Source organism: Haemaphysalis longicornis, unplaced genomic scaffold (assembly GCF_048455015.1).
Source record: "Haemaphysalis longicornis isolate Haplotype H1 unplaced genomic scaffold, Haemaphysalis longicornis Haplotype H1 scaffold_1, whole genome shotgun sequence".
Lineage (NCBI taxonomy): Eukaryota > Metazoa > Arthropoda > Arachnida > Ixodida > Ixodidae > Haemaphysalis > Haemaphysalis longicornis.
The window spans coordinates 137,782,976-137,800,404 of record NW_027526203.1 but is presented as its reverse complement, the minus strand read 5'-3'; the positions used below and the strand labels follow the sequence as shown (position 1 = coordinate 137,800,404).

The following is a 17,429-nucleotide window of genomic DNA, read 5'->3' as shown; positions in this document are numbered from 1 at the left end:
TGTTGCTCCGTTGTCGCTGATTCGGTAGTCGTATTAGCACCGGTGTCCATGTCCATCGTTACGGCTGCAGGGTCCATCCGTGGGCTCACAGGCTGGGCTGGGCGGCCGTCGCCGCTGCGGCTCGGGGCCGTACTCGTGCTAAGCCTAGGTTAGGCTTAGTCGGGTGGCCACGCCGGGATCAGAAAATCGGCGATAACTTGCCAAATTCTCGGTTCTCCGGTCGAAATTCGGTATCGGCGTGGTCCGTATACCTTACTGCGTTCGATGGTAATAACGAAACCGTGCTGATGGCTAATTGGCGCTCGCTAATTGTCATTAAAGCAGGAGCCGACGTGAGGCAGCTAGTCGAAGCGCCATTGAAAGAGTGGTCGTCGTCACGATACATGGAAGACACCTGAGCTCACCGAACCAAGAATAAATGCGACCGGTGACGGAAAGAGAAACCTTAATTTCCGCCCCCCCCCTTCCAGCAGCGAAATATTTGATCATAGGGGGGCGAAACGGATGACGTCCGTAACCATGCCTGTTATGCAATAATAACTACTGATGACTATCTTTGTGTCGTATACTACACACCAATTTTATCCATGAATTCTCTCACCACGACGATGAGCCACTTTACAGTTTAACTGACAAGAAATTGAACAAAACATTCGGAAAGTTGTCTGGAGTACGGCATCATCTCAAAATTCATTATATATGAATAAATTTCTTGTTTAAGCCTTTCGGTTTTGCCTGTTTTGTTTTTCTTTTCACTTTTTCCTCCTTTCATGTTCTCCTTTGCCACCCCCCCCGCGCCCCCAGGAAATAATATCCTGCGTACGCAATCGTCTATGTCTAATGGCAGGTCTGTCGTGATTATGTCATCTCCTGTTGACAATGTCTTCGTGATCAGAGCGACATACGTTTGGCGGGTAATCTTCGCGTTGTAACGGCTGCGGTGATGTCGGCTGGTGGCGGCTTTAATGCATCTAGTGGTTGCCTCCTTGCTGGGCCTGCGGCATGTTTGTGATTCCCTTTGTATCCCTTCCTGAGGCGTACTTCTGTTGAATGCTACGTTACACAGCTGCCGCTAACCTAGACGCTTGCGAGCTGGTTCCAGTAAAATGGTGCGATTTCGTCCTCTCATTACCATCGTCATGATCATGTTTCCATAACGTAGTTTTCTTCTAACTGTTACTATATATGACTTGGCTTGGCCACCCACCCATAGTAAGCTCAACATATATATTTATTAGCTGAAACCAACGTTTTTAGATTAGACCTAATCTAAAAACGTTGGCTGAAACGTGGATCGCTACTTTTGCAATTATCATGCACAGACTACTCCTGTAAGCCTCCAGTGCTTCAATTGTTGCCTCTCATTACCATCGTCCTGATGCTTTTCCATTCGCGTCAAAATGATGCGAACGGTCTTGTCTTCGTTTTATCGTCATCGTTAGCGTTACATAAACGCTATTTTAACGTAAACACGCTTTGCTACCTCTCTAAGCATCGTGCTCTGCTCCTTTAGGCGTCACTGCGAGTTCCGTGACGCGTTTCTGTAGGCTCACCTTATTAGCTAGAGCCAGCGATCAGCCGGGTTTATGGGATGCGGGCCCGCTCGCACACCGTAGGTCCCCGTTTCAAAAGCCAACCCAAAATTCACCCAATTTTCTTTTCCTTACTTTTGTTCTCTCTTCGCCGTCGGCGGTTTCTCTGGCCATCCTCGGTCAGGCCAACGTCGGACGTCAGATTTTTACGTAATGGGACATTTAATGGCGTCGCATTGAAGCGATTTAGCAATCTCTAGCGCCATTTTTGGCGCTGACGTTACGGTTGACCTCGGTCCTTGATTGGTCACCCAACGTGATGTCAAGGGGCACAGTGCTACTTGCAAGGCCGTGGAAATAGATCCGCTGAACAGGCCATTGCAAGGAGAAAAACCCGCATTGTCTTTTGCTTTTTGCTTTTGCCCAACTGACTGCGAAACAAACGAGGATTAATTTTGGATTCTTCCGGGTCTTTCGGCCATTTTGGTACGGCGATAGCTTGCCGCATAATGTAAGGCATTGTTTAATCGGTGAAAGGAAATATGCGCCTTATATCCTTGATTCATTCAAACTACGTCAAGAAGCTGCTGATACAACGCATTCAATACCTGTGGGCGGAACGCGAGGTACATGGTGCTCTTCCCACTGCGCCACAATAATCATACCCACATGCTAATAAATGATGTCACGTGACCACGTAATTACGTCTCCTCATTTAATTACAATACAACAACCAACAGCAACAAGTGCAACATTAACGTAACGCAAACTACTTAACGTCGTGCGCCCCCGGAAATGCTCTGCATTTGATCGTGCCCCTCGCGAGGGGGATGTTTTTGTGCAGGCATGATTGCAGCAGTGAAGCAGTAAGCATGAGTTCTTTTTTCGCTGCCTTACACCACCGAGTGAGTCCAGAACCGAAACGTTCTTTCCATCTTAGGCATTCCTTCCTTTGCTTGGCTTGTCACATAGCCAGGTCAGTCACTGAACTCGAACGTTTATGGCGCCCTAACGCTGGGACCACCTCTCTTAGCTCTGTTCCTTCGACCCCCTTTTTTAAGAGCGAAGCTCTTTAGCAAGTAGTGATGATAATGATAATAACTTTATTTTGCCTAAAACTGGGTGAAAAGAGGAAGGTGGTCCAGCAAACAGTATTTTTTTTTCTTTTTTCTGGTCCCCGTTTCGCAAAAAAGTAGGGCTGAGCATTGCTATCTCTTATCTTCCTTCAGCAGTGTGTATCGCACCCTGTCTCAAGCCACGACATTGACCAAGCAGCATCACCCCGAAAAATACACAGCCAGTGAAAGACGCGTATTTTCTTAGATTTAGACACTGTAATTTAGAAAGTGTGTGGCAACCAAGAAATATTTGCGGGCAGATATCTCATGTCTAACACACATTAGCGTTAGGGTGCACAAACGTGACAGTTACCATATAAAAATCCAATTTCCGCAATTTTATAGAAAGTACGGGTCCTCTAATTCACAAGTTTATGGGATAGGTCAAGGTTATGGGATAGGGCAAAAAAACTTCGATGAAACCCTTTAAAATCCTCTCGATGAAAAAAACTGACAGACCTTTGCGTGAGTTTAAAGGATATATTTCTGCCCAGTTCCAGCAGAAACCATAAGGGAAAAAAGTTTCTGTCAGAGCATATTAAAGTGCTTTAAAAATCAATCGACAAATGTCTTGATCAGATAACACTCATAAAACCGAGAAAAAAAAACGTTTGGCCGCAATCAATCGACAAATGTCTTGATCAGATAACACTCATAAAACAGAGAAAAAAAAACGTTCTGGCCGCGTTCTGTGCTGGCTGGTATCAGCAGCCACAAATGCCATCAGCATACCTCATTTCACTCTAAAATGTGTACACGGTGACGTGGCTGTCTTGAATGGCTTACTACCACGTCCGGTGTAAAATGTTAGCAAACCAAGCGCTGTGCCTTGCAACCGAAGCGCAGTCTGACGCGGTGAAACATCTCCGACAGAAATTCCTGGAACGGAGCCATCACTCGTAAGCTGTAAAGTGAGCTGGCATGAGTGGGCGCTGTTTCTTTCTATTTCGGTAGTTTTACACGACGGAGTTTAAATGAGCCATAGTGGAGAGCTGCGGCATAGTTTTACCACCAGGTGATCATCAACCAGCGCCGAAATGCCTACAAACAGGTGCTTCTATTTCTTTCGCCAGTGGCGTAATAGAAATCGAATGCGCACTACTTGCCCTCGTGATCAGCCTGCCGAAGGTTTATTCTATAAATGGGTCAAAATAAAAAGACGCAAAACACCCACGACGAGGATGCAATTCGAACCCACGCGGGCAGAGCCCAATGGATTAGCAGTCCATCGCCTTAACCTCTCGGCCACCTCGTCCGGGACGACAGGTGTTCTCGTTGCGGTCACCAGCCACATACGTTTGCTCCGTCGTATTTACTTCCTTCCGTTGCAGCACCGAACCACACAATAATTCGATGTAGGTTAAAGATTCGGAGGAAAGGCCGGCTCTTCGCCATCTATGCTTTTTTTCTTTCAATTTCGGAACTTTTACGCGCCGGAGTTTAAATGAGCCATAGTGGAGAGCTGCGGCATAGTTTTAACCACCAGGGGATCATCAACCGGCGCCGAAATGCCTACAACCAGGTGCTTCTATTTCTTTCGGCAGTGACGTAATAGAAATTGAATGCCGACTACTTGCCTTCGTGATCAGCCCGCAGAAGGTTTATTCTATAAATGGGTCAAAATAAAAAGACGCAAAACACCCACGACGAGGATGGGATTCGAACCCACGCGGGCAGAGCCAAATGGATTAGCAGTCCATCGCCTTAACCTCTCGGCCACCTCGTCCGGGATGACAGGTATTTTCGTTGCGGTCACCAGTCACATAAGTTTGCTCCTTCGTATTTACTTCCTTCCGTTGCAGCGCCGAACCACACAATAATTCGATGTATGTTAAAGATTCGGAGGAAAGGCCGGCTCTTCGCCATCCATGATTTTTTTTCTTTCAATTTCGGAACTTTTACGCTCCGGAGTTTAAATGAGCCATAGTGGAGAGCTGTGGCATAGTTTTGACCACCAGGGGATCATCAACCGGCGCCGAAATGCCTACAAACAGGTGCTTCTATTTCTTTCGGCAGCGGCGTAATAGAAAGTGAATGCCGACTACTTGCCTTCGTGATCAGCCCGCAGAAGGTTTATTCTATAAATGGGTCAAAATAAAAAGACGCAAAACACCCACGACGAAGATGGGATTCGAACTGTCGCGGGCAGAGCCAAATGGATTAGCAGTCCATCGCCTTAACCTCTCGGCCACCTCGTCCGGGACGACAGGTGTTTTCGTTGCGGTCACCAGTCACATAAGTTTGCTCCTTCGTATTTACTTCCACCCGTTGCAGCGCCGAACCACACAATAATTCGATGTAGGTTAAAGATTCAGAGGAAAGGCCGGCTCTTCGCCATCCATGCTTTTTTTTCTTTCAATTTCGGAACTTTTACGCGCCGGAGTTTAAATGAGCCATAGTGGAGAGCTGCGGCATAGTTTTGACCACCAGGGGATCATCAACCGGCGCCGAAATGCCTACAAACAGGTGCTTCTATTTCTTTCGGCAGTGACGTAATAGAAATTGAATGCCGACTACTTGCCTTCGTGATCAGCCCGCAGAAGGTTTATTCTATAAATGGGTCAAAATAAAAAGACGCAAAACACCCACGACGAGAATGGGATTCGAACCCACGCGGGCAGAGCCCAATGGATTAGCAGTCCATCGCCTTAACCTCTCGGCCACCTCGTCCGGGACGACAGGTGTTTTCGTTGCGGTCACCAGTCACATAAGTTTGCTCCTTCGTATTTACTTCCTTCCGTTGCAGCGCCGAACCACACAATAATTCGATGTAGGTTAAAGATTCGGAGGAATGGCCGGCTCTTCGCCATCCATGATTTTCTTCTTTCAATTTCGGAACTTTTACGCGCCGGAGTTTAAATGAGCCATAGTGGAGAGCTGCGGCATAGTTTTGACCACCAGGGGATCATCAACCGGCGCCGAAATGCCTACAAACAGGTGCTTCTATTTCTTTCGGCAGTGACGTAATAGAAATTGAATGCCGACTACTTGCCTTCGTGATCAGCCCGCAGAAGGTTTATTATATAAATGGGTCAAAATAAAAAGACGCAAAACACCCACGACGAGGATGGGATTCGAACCCACGCGGGCAGAGCCCAATGGATTAGCAGTCCATCGCCTTAACCTCTCGGCCACCTCGTCCGGGACGACAGGTGTTTTCGTTGCGGTCACCAGTCACATAAGTTTGCTCCTTTGTATTTACTTCCACCCGTTGCAGCGCCGAACCACACAATAATTCGATGTAGGTTAAAGGAGCCATGAAGACAAAATACAAGTTGGGTTTATTAGAAAGACTGCTTACTCTCGATAACAATGATACCAATATCATCGCAATCTTCGAACAAATAACGGAGATATTAAAGAAAACGTGTGAAGCCGTGGCGACCCCCTAGCCAATTTCCCGCAACTTTTCTATGACGTCACGGAACCTTGTTTGTGCGATTAGCGGCCGCCTAACTGACCTGTCGCGACGACACATGACTGGACGTCTGTAATGTAGCCTCTAGTTCCATTTGACTGCATCACTTGAATGCTAACGTGCAGTTAACGCACTGAAAATTATGTTTTATTGTTGGCCCGTATGACGTCATTCTTGCTCATAACACGTCACTGTGGCGCAAAATTTGAAAGTTTTTAATACTTTTTGCTTTTTTTTCGTCAACAAACATCTTTTGTGGCTCTAATGGAGCTGAGTGAGCTACTGAATCCTAGTTCTGTCAAATTAAACGAAGTTGCATTTTCTCTTCATGGCTCCTTTAAAGATTCGGAGGAATGGCCGGCTCTTCGCCATCCATGATTTTCTTCTTTCAATTTCGGAACTTTTACGCGCCGGAGTTTAAATGAGCCATAGTGGAGAGCTGCGGCATAGTTTTGACCACCAGGGGATCATCAACCGGCGCTGAAATGCCTACAACCAGGTGCTTCTATTTCTTTCGGCAGTGACGTAATAGAAATTGAATGCCGACTACTTGCCTTCGTGATCAGCCCGCAGAAGGTTTATTCTATAAATGGGTCAAAATAAAAAGACGCAAAACACCCACGACGAGGATGGGATTCGAACCCACGCGGGCAGAGCCCAATGGATTAGCAGTCCATCGCCTTAACCTCTCGGCCACCTCGTCCGGGACGACAGGTGTTTTCGTTGCGGTCACCAGTCACATAAGTTTGCTCCTTTGTATTTACTTCCACCCGTTGCAGCGCCGAACCACACAATAATTCGATGTAGGTTAAAAATTCGGAGGAATGGCCGGCTCTTCGCCATCCATGACTTTCTTCTTTCAATTTCGGAACGTTTACGGGCTGGAGTTTAAAGGAGCCATGAAGAGAAAATGCAAGTTGGTTTTATTCGAAAGATTTCGTGTTTTATAGTGCCTCCAGCGCTTGTCCGGATACAAACGGTGCTTTATTCACTGAGAAATTAAACAATTTAGGTTAAAATTTTGATTTTCCCGCTCAATCGTGCGTTTTCGTGGTCCCAAGTGACATCACTGAAACCGACCGCTCTGCAGCCTAGACTACCTTCATTCACGCATTCGTCGTAGGGTAGAGACACGTATACGCTGGCGCCGCCATTTTCGGTTGCTCGCTCGCCGCCGAAGCGAGTCATTGTGTCAAAACCACGCTAAAATTATCGCCGCAACGCGGTTTACTGAAGAAGTTTGAATCATATTGTCTGTTTCGCGTTGCTAGGTCTCGTGGGAAACGAAAAGAATAACGCGTTGAGCCCGTTGGCCCAATTGCGGCGGCACGGGACCGTTCAAAGGTTGTCTCCACCCTGTACAGCGGTGTTGGTTTGTTCCCGCGTTTCTTTACGTTCCGTAACCTAGATGGCGCCACCATACCGTGGCAAGCGTTTGGTTTGTTTTTGCCCGCATTTAAACCTGTCTTGTTTTTGTTCTGGGAGAAAATATTCGTTCCCTGAAACAGTGCTCGCTCGACAAATGGGGTCACGTAAGACACCGTTGCTTGCGTCAATCGGCCAGTGTCGTCTGAGACAACCCCAAGCCCCGTAGTGCTGTGCAGCGAAACCAAGCATGCTGTGCGCAGAACGAACAGCAGAACGCATCAGTACTTCTATGTTTACATGTGCTTTCGTAACTTCCACTGTTTGTCCCATCATTCTTATTGCTTTGTAAAGAATGTGCCCTAAATTTAAGCGCAAATCGCTCGTTCGTCTAGTTTGTAAGTTCTACCTAATTTGCGTCTGCTTCTGCCAGCCTCCGCCAATCGCAGAGCTTAGCCCATGTGACATCACAGGTTCTGTTGCGGGAAATGAGCTGGTGGGTCGCATGACCATTCCCGTTTTTCCTAATTATGTAGCTTATTTGAGCGAAGTTTACGTTAAAAGTGGTGTCAGTATGATTCTAACGAGACAATCTTTTGAATGAACCAAACTTGTGTTTTCTCTTCATGGCTCCTTTAAATGAGCCATAGTGGAGAGCTGCGGCATAGTTTTGACCACCAGGGGATCATCAACCGGCGCCGAAATGCCTACAAACAGGTGCTTCCATTTCTTTCGGCAGTGGCGTAATAGAAATCGAATGCCGACTACTTGCCTTCGTGATCAGCCCGCTGAAGGTTTATTCTATAAATGGGTCAAAATAAAAAGACGCAAAACACCCACGACGAGGATGGGATTCGAACCCACGCGGGCAGAGCCCAATGGATTAGCAGTCCATCGCCTTAACCTCTCGGCCACCTCGTCCGGGACGACAGGTGTTTTCGTTGCGGTCACCAGTCACATAAGTTTGCGCCTTCGTATTTACTTCCACCCGTTGCAGCGCGGAACCACAGAATAATTCGATGTAGGTTAAAGATTCAGAGGAAAGGCCGGCTCTTCGCCATCCATGCTTTTTTTCTTTCAATTTCGGAACTTTTACGCGCCGGAGTTTAAATGAGCCATAGTGGAGAGCTGTGGCATAGTTTTGATCACCAGGGGATCATCAACCGGCGCCGAAATGCCTACAAACAGGTGCTTCTATTTCTTTCGGCAGTGGCGTAATAGAAAGTGAATGCCGACTACTTGCCTCCGTGATCAGCCCGCAGAAGGTTTATTCTATAAACGGGTCAAAATAAAAAGACGCAAAACACCCACGACGAGGATGGGATTCGAACCCACGCGGGCAGAGCCCAATGGATTAGCAGTCCATCGCCTTAACCTCTCGGCCACCTCGTCCGGGACGACAGGTGTTTTCGTTGCGGTCACCAGTCACATAAGTTTGCTCCTTTGTATTTACTTCCACCCGTTGCAGCGCCGAACCACACAATAATTCGATGTAGGTTAAAGGAGCCATGAAGACAAAATACAAGTTGGGTTTATTAGAAAGACTGCTTACTCTCGATAACAATGATACCAATATCATCGCAATCTTCGAACAAATAACGGAGATATTAAAGAAAACGTGTGAAGCCGTGGCGACCCCCTAGCCAATTTCCCGCAACTTTTCTATGACGTCACGGAACCTTGTTTGTGCGATTAGCGGCCGCCTAACTGACCTGTCGCGACGACACATGACTGGACGTCTGTAATGTAGCCTCTAGTTCCATTTGACTGCATCATTTGAATGCTAACGTGCAGTTCACGCACTGAAAATTATGTTTTATTGTTGGCCCGTATGACGTCATTCTTGCTCATAACACGTCACTGTGGCGCAAAATTTGAAAGTTTTTAAATACTTTTTGCTTTTTTTTCGTCAACAAACATCTTTTGTGGCTCTAATGGAGCTGAGTGAGCTACTGAATCCTAGTTCTGTCAAATTAAACGAAGTTGCATTTTCTCTTCATGGCTCCTTTAAAGATTCGGAGGAATGGCCGGCTCTTCGCCATCCATGATTTTCTTCTTTCAATTTCGGAACTTTTACGCGCCGGAGTTTAAATGAGCCATAGTGGAGAGCTGCGGCATAGTTTTGACCACCAGGGGATCATCAACCGGCGCTGAAATGCCTACAAACAGGTGCTTCTATTTCTTTCGGCAGTGGCGTAATAGAAATCGAATGCCGACTACTTGCCTTCGTGATCAGCCCGCAGAAGGTTTATTCTATAAATGGGTCAAAATAAAAAGACGCAAAACACCCACGACGAGGATGGGATTCGAACCCACGCGGGCAGAGCCCAATGGATTAGCAGTCCATCGCCTTAACCTCTCGGCCACCTCGTCCGGGACGACAGGTGTCTTCGTTGCGGTCACCAGTCACATAAGTTTGCTCCTTCGTATTTACTTCCTTCCGTTGCAGCGCCGAACCACACAATAATTCGATGTAGTTTAAAGATTCGGAGGAAAGGCCGGCTCTTCGCCATCCATGATTTTTTTTCTTTCAATTTCGGAACTTTTACGCTCCGGAGTTTAAATGAGCCATAGTGGAGAGCTGCGGCATAGTTTTGACCACCAGGGGATCATCAACCGGCGCTGAAATGCCTACAACCAGGTGCTTCTATTTCTTTCGGCAGTGACGTAATAGAAATTGAATGCCGACTACTTGCCTTCGTGATCAGCCCGCAGAAGGTTTATTATATAAATGGGTCAAAATAAAAAGACGCAAAACACCCACGACGAGGATGGGATTCGAACCCACGCGGGCAGATCCCAATGGATTAGCAGTCCATCACCTTAACCTCTCGGCCACCTCGTCCGGGACGACAGGTGTTTTCGTTGCGGTCACCAGTCACATAAGTTTGCTCCTTTGTATTTACTTCCACCCGTTGCAGCGCCGAACCACACAATAATTCGATGTAGGTTAAAGGAGCCATGAAGACAAAATACAAGTTGGGTTTATTAGAAAGACTGCTTACTCTCGATAACAATGATACCAATATCATCGCAATCTTCGAACAAATAACGGAGATATTAAAGAAAACGTGTGAAGCCGTGGCGACCCCCTAGCCAATTTCCCGCAACTTTTCTATGACGTCACGGAACCTTGTTTGTGCGATTAGCGGCCGCCTAACTGACCTGTCGCGACGACACATGACTGGACGTCTGTAATGTAGCCTCTAGTTCCATTTGACTGCATCACTTGAATGCTAACGTGCAGTTAACGCACTGAAAATTATGTTTTATTGTTGGCCCGCATGACGTCATTCTTGCTCATAACACGTCACTGTGGCGCAAAATTTGAAAGTTTTTAAATACTTTTTGCTTTTTTTTCGTCAACAAACATCTTTTGTGGCTCTAATGGAGCTGAGTGAGCTACTGAATCCTAGTTCTGTCAAATTAAACGAAGTTGCATTTTCTCTTCATGGCTCCTTTAAAGATTCGAAGGAATGGCCGGCTCTTCGCCATCCATGATTTTCTTCTTTCAATTTCGGAACGTTTACGGGCCGGAGTTTAAATGAGCCATAGTGGAGAGCTGCGGCATAGTTTTGACCACCAGGGGATCATCAACCGCGGCGCCGAAATGCCTACAAACAGGTGCTTCTATTTCTTTCGGCAGTGGCGTAATAGAAATCGAATGCCGACTACTTGCCTCCGTGATCAGCCCGCAGAAGGTTTATTCTATAAATGGGTCAAAATAAAAAGACGCAAAACACCCACGACGAGGATGGGATTCGAACCCACGCGGGCAGAGCCCAATGGATTAGCAGTCCATCGCCTTAACCTCTCGGCCACCTCGTCCGGGACGACAGGTGTTTTCGTTGCGGTCACCAGTCACATAAGTTTGCTCCTTTGTATTTACTTCCACCCGTTGCAGCGCCGAACCACACAATAATTCGATGTAGGTTAAAGATTCGGAGGAATGGCCGGCTCTTCGCCATCCATGATTTTCTTCTTTCAATTTCGGAACGTTTACGCGCCGGAGTTTAAATGAGCCATAGTGGAGAGCTGCGCCATAGTTTTGACCACCAGGGGATCATCAACCGGCGCCGAAATGCCTACAAACAGGTGCTTCTATTTCTTTCGGCAGTGGCGTAATAGAAATTGAATGCCGACTACTTGCCTCCGTGATCAGCCCGCAGAAGGTTTATTCTATAAATGGGTCAAAATAAAAAGACGCAAAACACCCACGACGAGGATGGGATTCGAACCCACGCGGGCAGAGCCCAATGGTTTAGCAGTCCATCGCCTTTACCTCTCGGCCACCTCGTCCGGGACGACAGGTGTTTTCGTTGCGGTCACCAGTCACATAAGTTTGCTCCTTCGTATTTACTTCCTTCCGTTGCAGCGCCGAACCACACAATAATTCGATGTAGGTTAAAGATTCGGAGGAAAGGCCGGCTCTTCGCCATCCATGATTTTTTTTCTTTCAATTTCGGAACTTTTACGCTCCGGAGTTTAAATGAGCCATAGTGGAGAGCTGCGGCATAGTTTTGACCACCAGGGGATCATCAACCGGCGCTGAAATGCCTACAACCAGGTGCTTCTATTTCTTTCGGCAGTGACGTAATAGAAATTGAATGCCGACTACTTGCCTTCGTGATCAGCCCGCTGAAGGTTTATTCTATAAATGGGTCAAAATAAAAAGACGCAAAACACCCACGACGAGGATGGGATTCGAACCCACGCGGGCAGAGCCCAATGGATTAGCAGTCCATCGCCTTAACCTCTCGGCCACCTCGTCTTTTTTTTTTCTTTATTACCGGCTTGGTACACAACATGCAATACAACTTTTGCACAACACAAGCTTAAAAGCACTTGCCGACCTCTGGCAAGTGCGTGTGGGTTAAAACTGCTTGAGGGATACCAGTTCGTTCAATACGTTCATCCACGCTGGTGGTTCACTCTGGGCCTCGAAAACATCTCTTACAAAAGCGACGCTTTCCTTGAAGTATTCCCTCGCCGGGCGTGCGTTGACATCAGCGTGACGCACTGCCATACGCGTTTTCCATATACTGTGCAGGCTGAGGACAAGGAACATGTCATAAGGCACACCTTCGTCGTTTTCGGTTGGCAAAAACCGTATGCCATAAGGGCTTATTGGTAGATCTTTTTTTAAAGTTCTTTGCAGGATGTCCCAGTGAAATACGGCATCGCTGCAGTCAAGAAATATGTGCTCGATTGTCTCCGGTTTACGACAGATAATGCAGTCGATGCCCCAGGGAACATAAAGCCCTTTCTCTTGAAGCCAAGGTTTCACTGGCAAAGTACCGCTGTGCAGTTGAAAGAAAAAGGACTTCGTTGAGGACCGGACTGGCATTTTTTTAACTCTTTTTAGAACGTCTTGTCCTGGGCCTGCGCAATGTAGGGACGGGTACAAAGGCACCGGCAGTGTCACGTCAATCAAATCTTTGTACAGTCGTCTTCGGTGTACAGTACTGAGGTATTCTATTGAAAACCGCGCCTTTAAGAACTGGTATGCCAGAACAACTTCTCTTAAATAGCCCCGTGCAGTCGATCCCTCCACAACATAAGACGACACGACAAAGTCTGGCAAAACATCACGCAGCCTGAGTTGAATTACACTGCGCAAAAAGACATCTCTTTGGTCGCGTAGAAAAACAAAACGTGAAACAACTTGTCTTAAGAATAAGTGTACCAAACCCAAGCCGCCACTTCTCACGGAACGGAATAGGTTTGTGCGACTTGTGCGCTCCCACGTGGAGCCCCAGACGAATACGGCAAAGACTCTATGCAACTTTTGCACATGAAGCCTTGTCATGTATAGCACTTGCAGTACATACCAAATTTTGGCCACCAGAAACAAATTGCACACATTTGCACGGCCAAACATTGATAAATCCCGACCGCCCCATTTACCTGTTTTCCCCCTCACCCGTTCTGTCTCTGCTGCCCAGTATTCGTTCGTGTCACGATACTGGTCAAGCGGCACTCCCAGGTATCGTGAGGGTATAGTGGTCCACTGTGCATTTGCAAAAGAGGCTGGAGTGCTGTCCCACGCACCGTGCCAAAACCCTGTGGTTTTATCCCAGTTGATCTCACTACCGGTCTGTTTGCAAAACATGACCGCATCATTCACTGCTTCGAGAACGCTTTCTTTGTCAGCACACATAAGGGCCACGTCGTCAGCATAGGCGAGAATTTTGACCTCACTTTCATGAAGTCTAAAACCGCGCACGCTGTCATTGCAAATTACCTTCAAACAAAAAGGCTCAAGGTAGAGGGCAAAGAGTAAAGGTGCCAGAGGGCATCCTTGTTTAACGGATGACAGGATTTGGAAGCTACTGGTTATTTTCTTGTTTATAATAAGACTGGCTGAGCAGTCCGAGTAGCTCATTCTGACGCCTTCTAAAATGACGGAACCGACATTCACGTGCTCCAGAATATCAAAAAGAATTTTGTGTGAAACGCGATCGAACGCCTTTTCTAAGTCAAGCTGGAGAACAGCGACGTGCCCACCCAGCGAGTCCACGCACTCTAGGATGCTCCTGGCCACATGAATGTTGGTCTGAATAGAGCGCCCTTTTATTCCACACGTTTGGTGTGGCCCCACAATATATGTTATTACTGCTTGCAACCTACTCGCTAAAACCTTCATAAAAATTTTATAATCGACGTTGGTGAGACTAATAGGGCGAAAGCCCTTAACTGACAATAACTTAATCGGGTCGTTGCTCTTTGGAATTAGAACGACATGCGAGTGTCTAAACGATTTTGGCAACATTTTTTTCTGATATGATTCCTTTAACACGGCGTAAAGGATCAGTCCCAGTTCACCCTTAAACGCTTTGTAGAAACTGGCCCCTAAGCCATCCGGTCCAGGGGATTTTCCCGTACTCAGTTCGTCAATGGCCTTCTCAATTTCGGATACACTTATTGGCCCTTCCAGGTATTCTGTTACTTTGTTGTCTAACTTAGGCATCGTCGATAAGAAGCAGCTTTTAAACCCGTCTTCAAGGCCCCCCCCTTCCCTAGCAGTTCGTGATAGTGCTGTACGAACGCTTGGCAGATCGTATCGCTGTCTTGCGTAACTTGTCCGCTGTAGTCTATTGCCGTGATTTCATTCTGCCTTGCGTATCTTTTTTCTTCGCCTAGCGAGCGCTTTGTTGGCGCTTCTCCTAACCATAATTTTTCTGCCCGGGCGCGTATTGCAGCCCCTCTGTATCTATCTGCATCTATCAGTTCAAGTTGCGCCTTCACCTCTCTAATAGCTTCTGTGAACTTCCCCGGCTGTGTTGTTTCGACGCTTAAAAGAAATTCGAGTTGTAGCTGTAGTTCTTTTTCTTTTTTCCTCTCCTCATGCCGTAGTGTGGAAGACCTTTCAATAGCGTCCATTTTAACTTCATGTTTAAAGTTTTCCCACTTTGGTGTGAAGTCCGTTTGCTCTGCGTCCAACAGCGCTTTCAGTTTTTGACTTACTTTGTCGACGAAAGCGTCGTCTTGGAGAAGCTTTGCATTAAACTTCCACAAAGACCAGTTGAATTTATGTTTTCTTTTGCCATATCCCAGGTCTAACGTCACTAAGCTGTGATCGCTGAAACTTATGTGTTTGACCTCATAATCGCAGCATAAAGGCACCAGACCCGCGGATACGTATATCCTGTCAAGCCTGGAATGGCTATGTCCTTGAAAATGTGTATACTCGGTGGGTTTCCCGCCCGATAGTAGGCAGCCCACATCTTCAAAGTTTAGTTCTTGCACCACCGAATTGAGGTACAAAGCGCTCGTATCGCGGATGGGCAAATTTGCAACTCTATCGGGTGGGTTACAGACGCAATTGAAATCGCCTAGCAGAAAAACATTTCTCTCGCAGTTAAGGTAGGGCTCAATTTTCTCAAAAAATTTCTGTCTGTCATTCGACCGGGTAGGGGCATACACACATACAACCCGCCAGTTTGAACCGCTAAAGCGAAAATCACACACAATCATGCGGCCTTCACTACATGCGACAACATGCTCAACATCAATGCCGATAGCCTTACTGAGAAACAATGCGCATCCACCAGACGTGCCTACCGCATGGGAAACGCAAACATTGAACAATGCACCGTAAACAAGCACCATGCGATCCGTTTGCTCTTCGCTTTCAATTTTAGTTTCTTGCACTGCAAGAATGTCTAGGCTGTTCTCTATGAGGAGGCGTTTGACTTGATGCTGCCGCCTTTTCGCCGACAATCCGCGCACGTTCAACGTGCCTACGCGAAGGTTAGCCTTTACATTTGGCGCCATGGGAAAAAATGGTGCAAGTGGACCTCACAGACAGTGCTCACCTTTCAGTCGAAGCATGTGACAGCGCACTCAGAGCTACGTATTGTCTTTCCGAAAGTATTGTTCGCTTATTGGAGGCGGCTGCTTCACATACCTCGACACCACGATCCCGGTGCGTGGCATCCCGCGTGTGTCGTGCCGATTGTCCGGGTGCGCACAGCATTTTCAGTTATGGTGGCTTCGTCGCCCACGGTGTCGAAGCGGTCCTTCGGTCTGGTGGTATCGTTGGTTTCGGCTTAAATGATGAGCGTCGTCCTGGCGCCGACTTCGGTGGCGGTTCATCGGGAACCGTGACCTCCGTGCTCACGCCGTCGCCATTGTTTCCCTCTCGCTGACGCTTGGCCGTGGTGTTGCTGGCGCCGGATTCCTGGTTGTCCATGGGCTCTGGCTGCTCAGTAGTTGAAACCGCTCCTGTCGTGGTGGCATCGCGCTGTCCTTTTCCAACGTCGTCAGCTTGCGATGCATGTGCAGCTTCAAGCTGATTATTTTCGGTGCTTGGATCTTCTTTGGGAGCAGTGTGATGGTCCTTGACTTGCTTAGTGGGCGTTGGCTCAGGGGGCGTATCCTTGGTTTCCTCACCAGACATTTCCTCCGCTTCGGCCTCGTCCATCACGAGCTCACGCTTGTTTTCATTGTACGTCCGGGAGGCAGCAGTCGCATAGGTTTTCACACATTCAGCCATTTCGTGCCCAAAGCGGCGGCATGAGGTGCACCGCGGAACGCGGCACTCACGCCTGATGTGGCCTGTGCGTTGGCACCGAAGGCAGAGCGGGGCCCTGCCTGGCACCACCACAAGCGCCTTGGCACCGGCGATACGTAGTTCATGAGGGATGTCCTCGGGCGACACACCAGCCTTGAGCCTGAGCACGCCTACACGTGTCATGCTGCACTGGCTGCCACAACCCTCCGCGCGCCACTTTTCCCTGCTCACCTCGATGATGCTGCCGTACGGGGAGAAAGCCACTCTGATGTCGTCGTCTCGTACGTGGTGAAGCAACCAGTGAAGCTTCACGCGGACGTCACGGTTGCACGGGTTGATAACAACACACTTTCGTCCTTTCACAACAATTTCTGTCTCGGTGAGCATTTTTTGTGAGGCGTCCGGAGTCTTGAAAGTTGCGGCCCAGATGTGGTTCATCTGATACGGGCCGAGCGCGAGCACTTCGCCAAGCAGGCGTCTTTCCACTAGCGCGTCTCGGAAATGTTCGACGTGATAAGGCCGTCCCCTCATATCGGCATGAAAAAAAACTGTGTTTAAAACAACTGGTCCTGTTGGCAGTGGTGGCAAAACGATAGCATATTCCTGAGAGTCATCTTCAAACCTGTTGCCGCGGCCCGAAAGGCTCGCTGAGAACGCCCCATTGCTGGAGCCAGACATTCTGCGACCGCTCCGCTCGGAAGCCGGAAGTAGAATCCCGGCCACCTCGTCCGGGACGACAGGTGTTTTCGTTGCGGTCACCAGTCACATAAGTTTGCGCCTTCGTATTTACTTCCACCCGTTGCAGCGCCGAACCACAGAATAATTCGATGTAGGTTAAAGATTCAGAGGAAAGGCCGGCTCTTCGCCATCCATGCTTTTTTTCTTTCAATTTCGGAACTTTTACGCGCCGAACTTTAAATGAGCCATAGTGGAGAGCTGTGGCATAGTTTTGATCACCAGGGGATCATCAACCGGCGCCG

At 47.8% G+C, this 17,429-nt stretch overlaps 12 non-coding genes across 12 annotated transcripts; all 12 read right to left on the bottom strand.

Annotated features, from left to right (window-relative positions):
- Positions 1-3,823: 3,823 nt before the first annotated feature.
- Positions 3,824-3,905, bottom strand: Trnas-gcu (transfer RNA serine (anticodon GCU)). The gene has a single exon. It is a non-coding gene; the product is annotated as a tRNA-Ser (tRNA).
- Positions 3,906-4,294: 389 nt separating this feature from the next.
- Trnas-gcu (transfer RNA serine (anticodon GCU)) lies at positions 4,295-4,376 on the bottom strand. Its single transcript has one exon. It is a non-coding gene; the product is annotated as a tRNA-Ser (tRNA).
- An 862-nt stretch (positions 4,377-5,238) lies between these two features.
- On the bottom strand, positions 5,239-5,320 carry Trnas-gcu (transfer RNA serine (anticodon GCU)). Its single transcript has one exon. It is a non-coding gene; the product is annotated as a tRNA-Ser (tRNA).
- Positions 5,321-5,709: 389 nt separating this feature from the next.
- On the bottom strand, positions 5,710-5,791 carry Trnas-gcu (transfer RNA serine (anticodon GCU)). The gene has a single exon. It is a non-coding gene; the product is annotated as a tRNA-Ser (tRNA).
- Positions 5,792-6,689: 898 nt separating this feature from the next.
- Trnas-gcu (transfer RNA serine (anticodon GCU)) lies at positions 6,690-6,771 on the bottom strand. Its single transcript has one exon. It is a non-coding gene; the product is annotated as a tRNA-Ser (tRNA).
- Positions 6,772-8,272: 1,501 nt separating this feature from the next.
- Positions 8,273-8,354, bottom strand: Trnas-gcu (transfer RNA serine (anticodon GCU)). The gene has a single exon. It is a non-coding gene; the product is annotated as a tRNA-Ser (tRNA).
- Positions 8,355-8,743: 389 nt separating this feature from the next.
- Positions 8,744-8,825, bottom strand: Trnas-gcu (transfer RNA serine (anticodon GCU)). Its single transcript has one exon. It is a non-coding gene; the product is annotated as a tRNA-Ser (tRNA).
- Positions 8,826-9,724: 899 nt separating this feature from the next.
- On the bottom strand, positions 9,725-9,806 carry Trnas-gcu (transfer RNA serine (anticodon GCU)). The gene has a single exon. It is a non-coding gene; the product is annotated as a tRNA-Ser (tRNA).
- A 390-nt stretch (positions 9,807-10,196) lies between these two features.
- Trnas-gcu (transfer RNA serine (anticodon GCU)) lies at positions 10,197-10,278 on the bottom strand. The gene has a single exon. It is a non-coding gene; the product is annotated as a tRNA-Ser (tRNA).
- A 901-nt stretch (positions 10,279-11,179) lies between these two features.
- Trnas-gcu (transfer RNA serine (anticodon GCU)) lies at positions 11,180-11,261 on the bottom strand. Its single transcript has one exon. It is a non-coding gene; the product is annotated as a tRNA-Ser (tRNA).
- A 389-nt stretch (positions 11,262-11,650) lies between these two features.
- On the bottom strand, positions 11,651-11,732 carry Trnas-gcu (transfer RNA serine (anticodon GCU)). The gene has a single exon. It is a non-coding gene; the product is annotated as a tRNA-Ser (tRNA).
- Positions 11,733-12,122: 390 nt separating this feature from the next.
- Positions 12,123-12,204, bottom strand: Trnas-gcu (transfer RNA serine (anticodon GCU)). Its single transcript has one exon. It is a non-coding gene; the product is annotated as a tRNA-Ser (tRNA).
- Between the last annotated feature and the right edge of the window lie 5,225 nt (positions 12,205-17,429).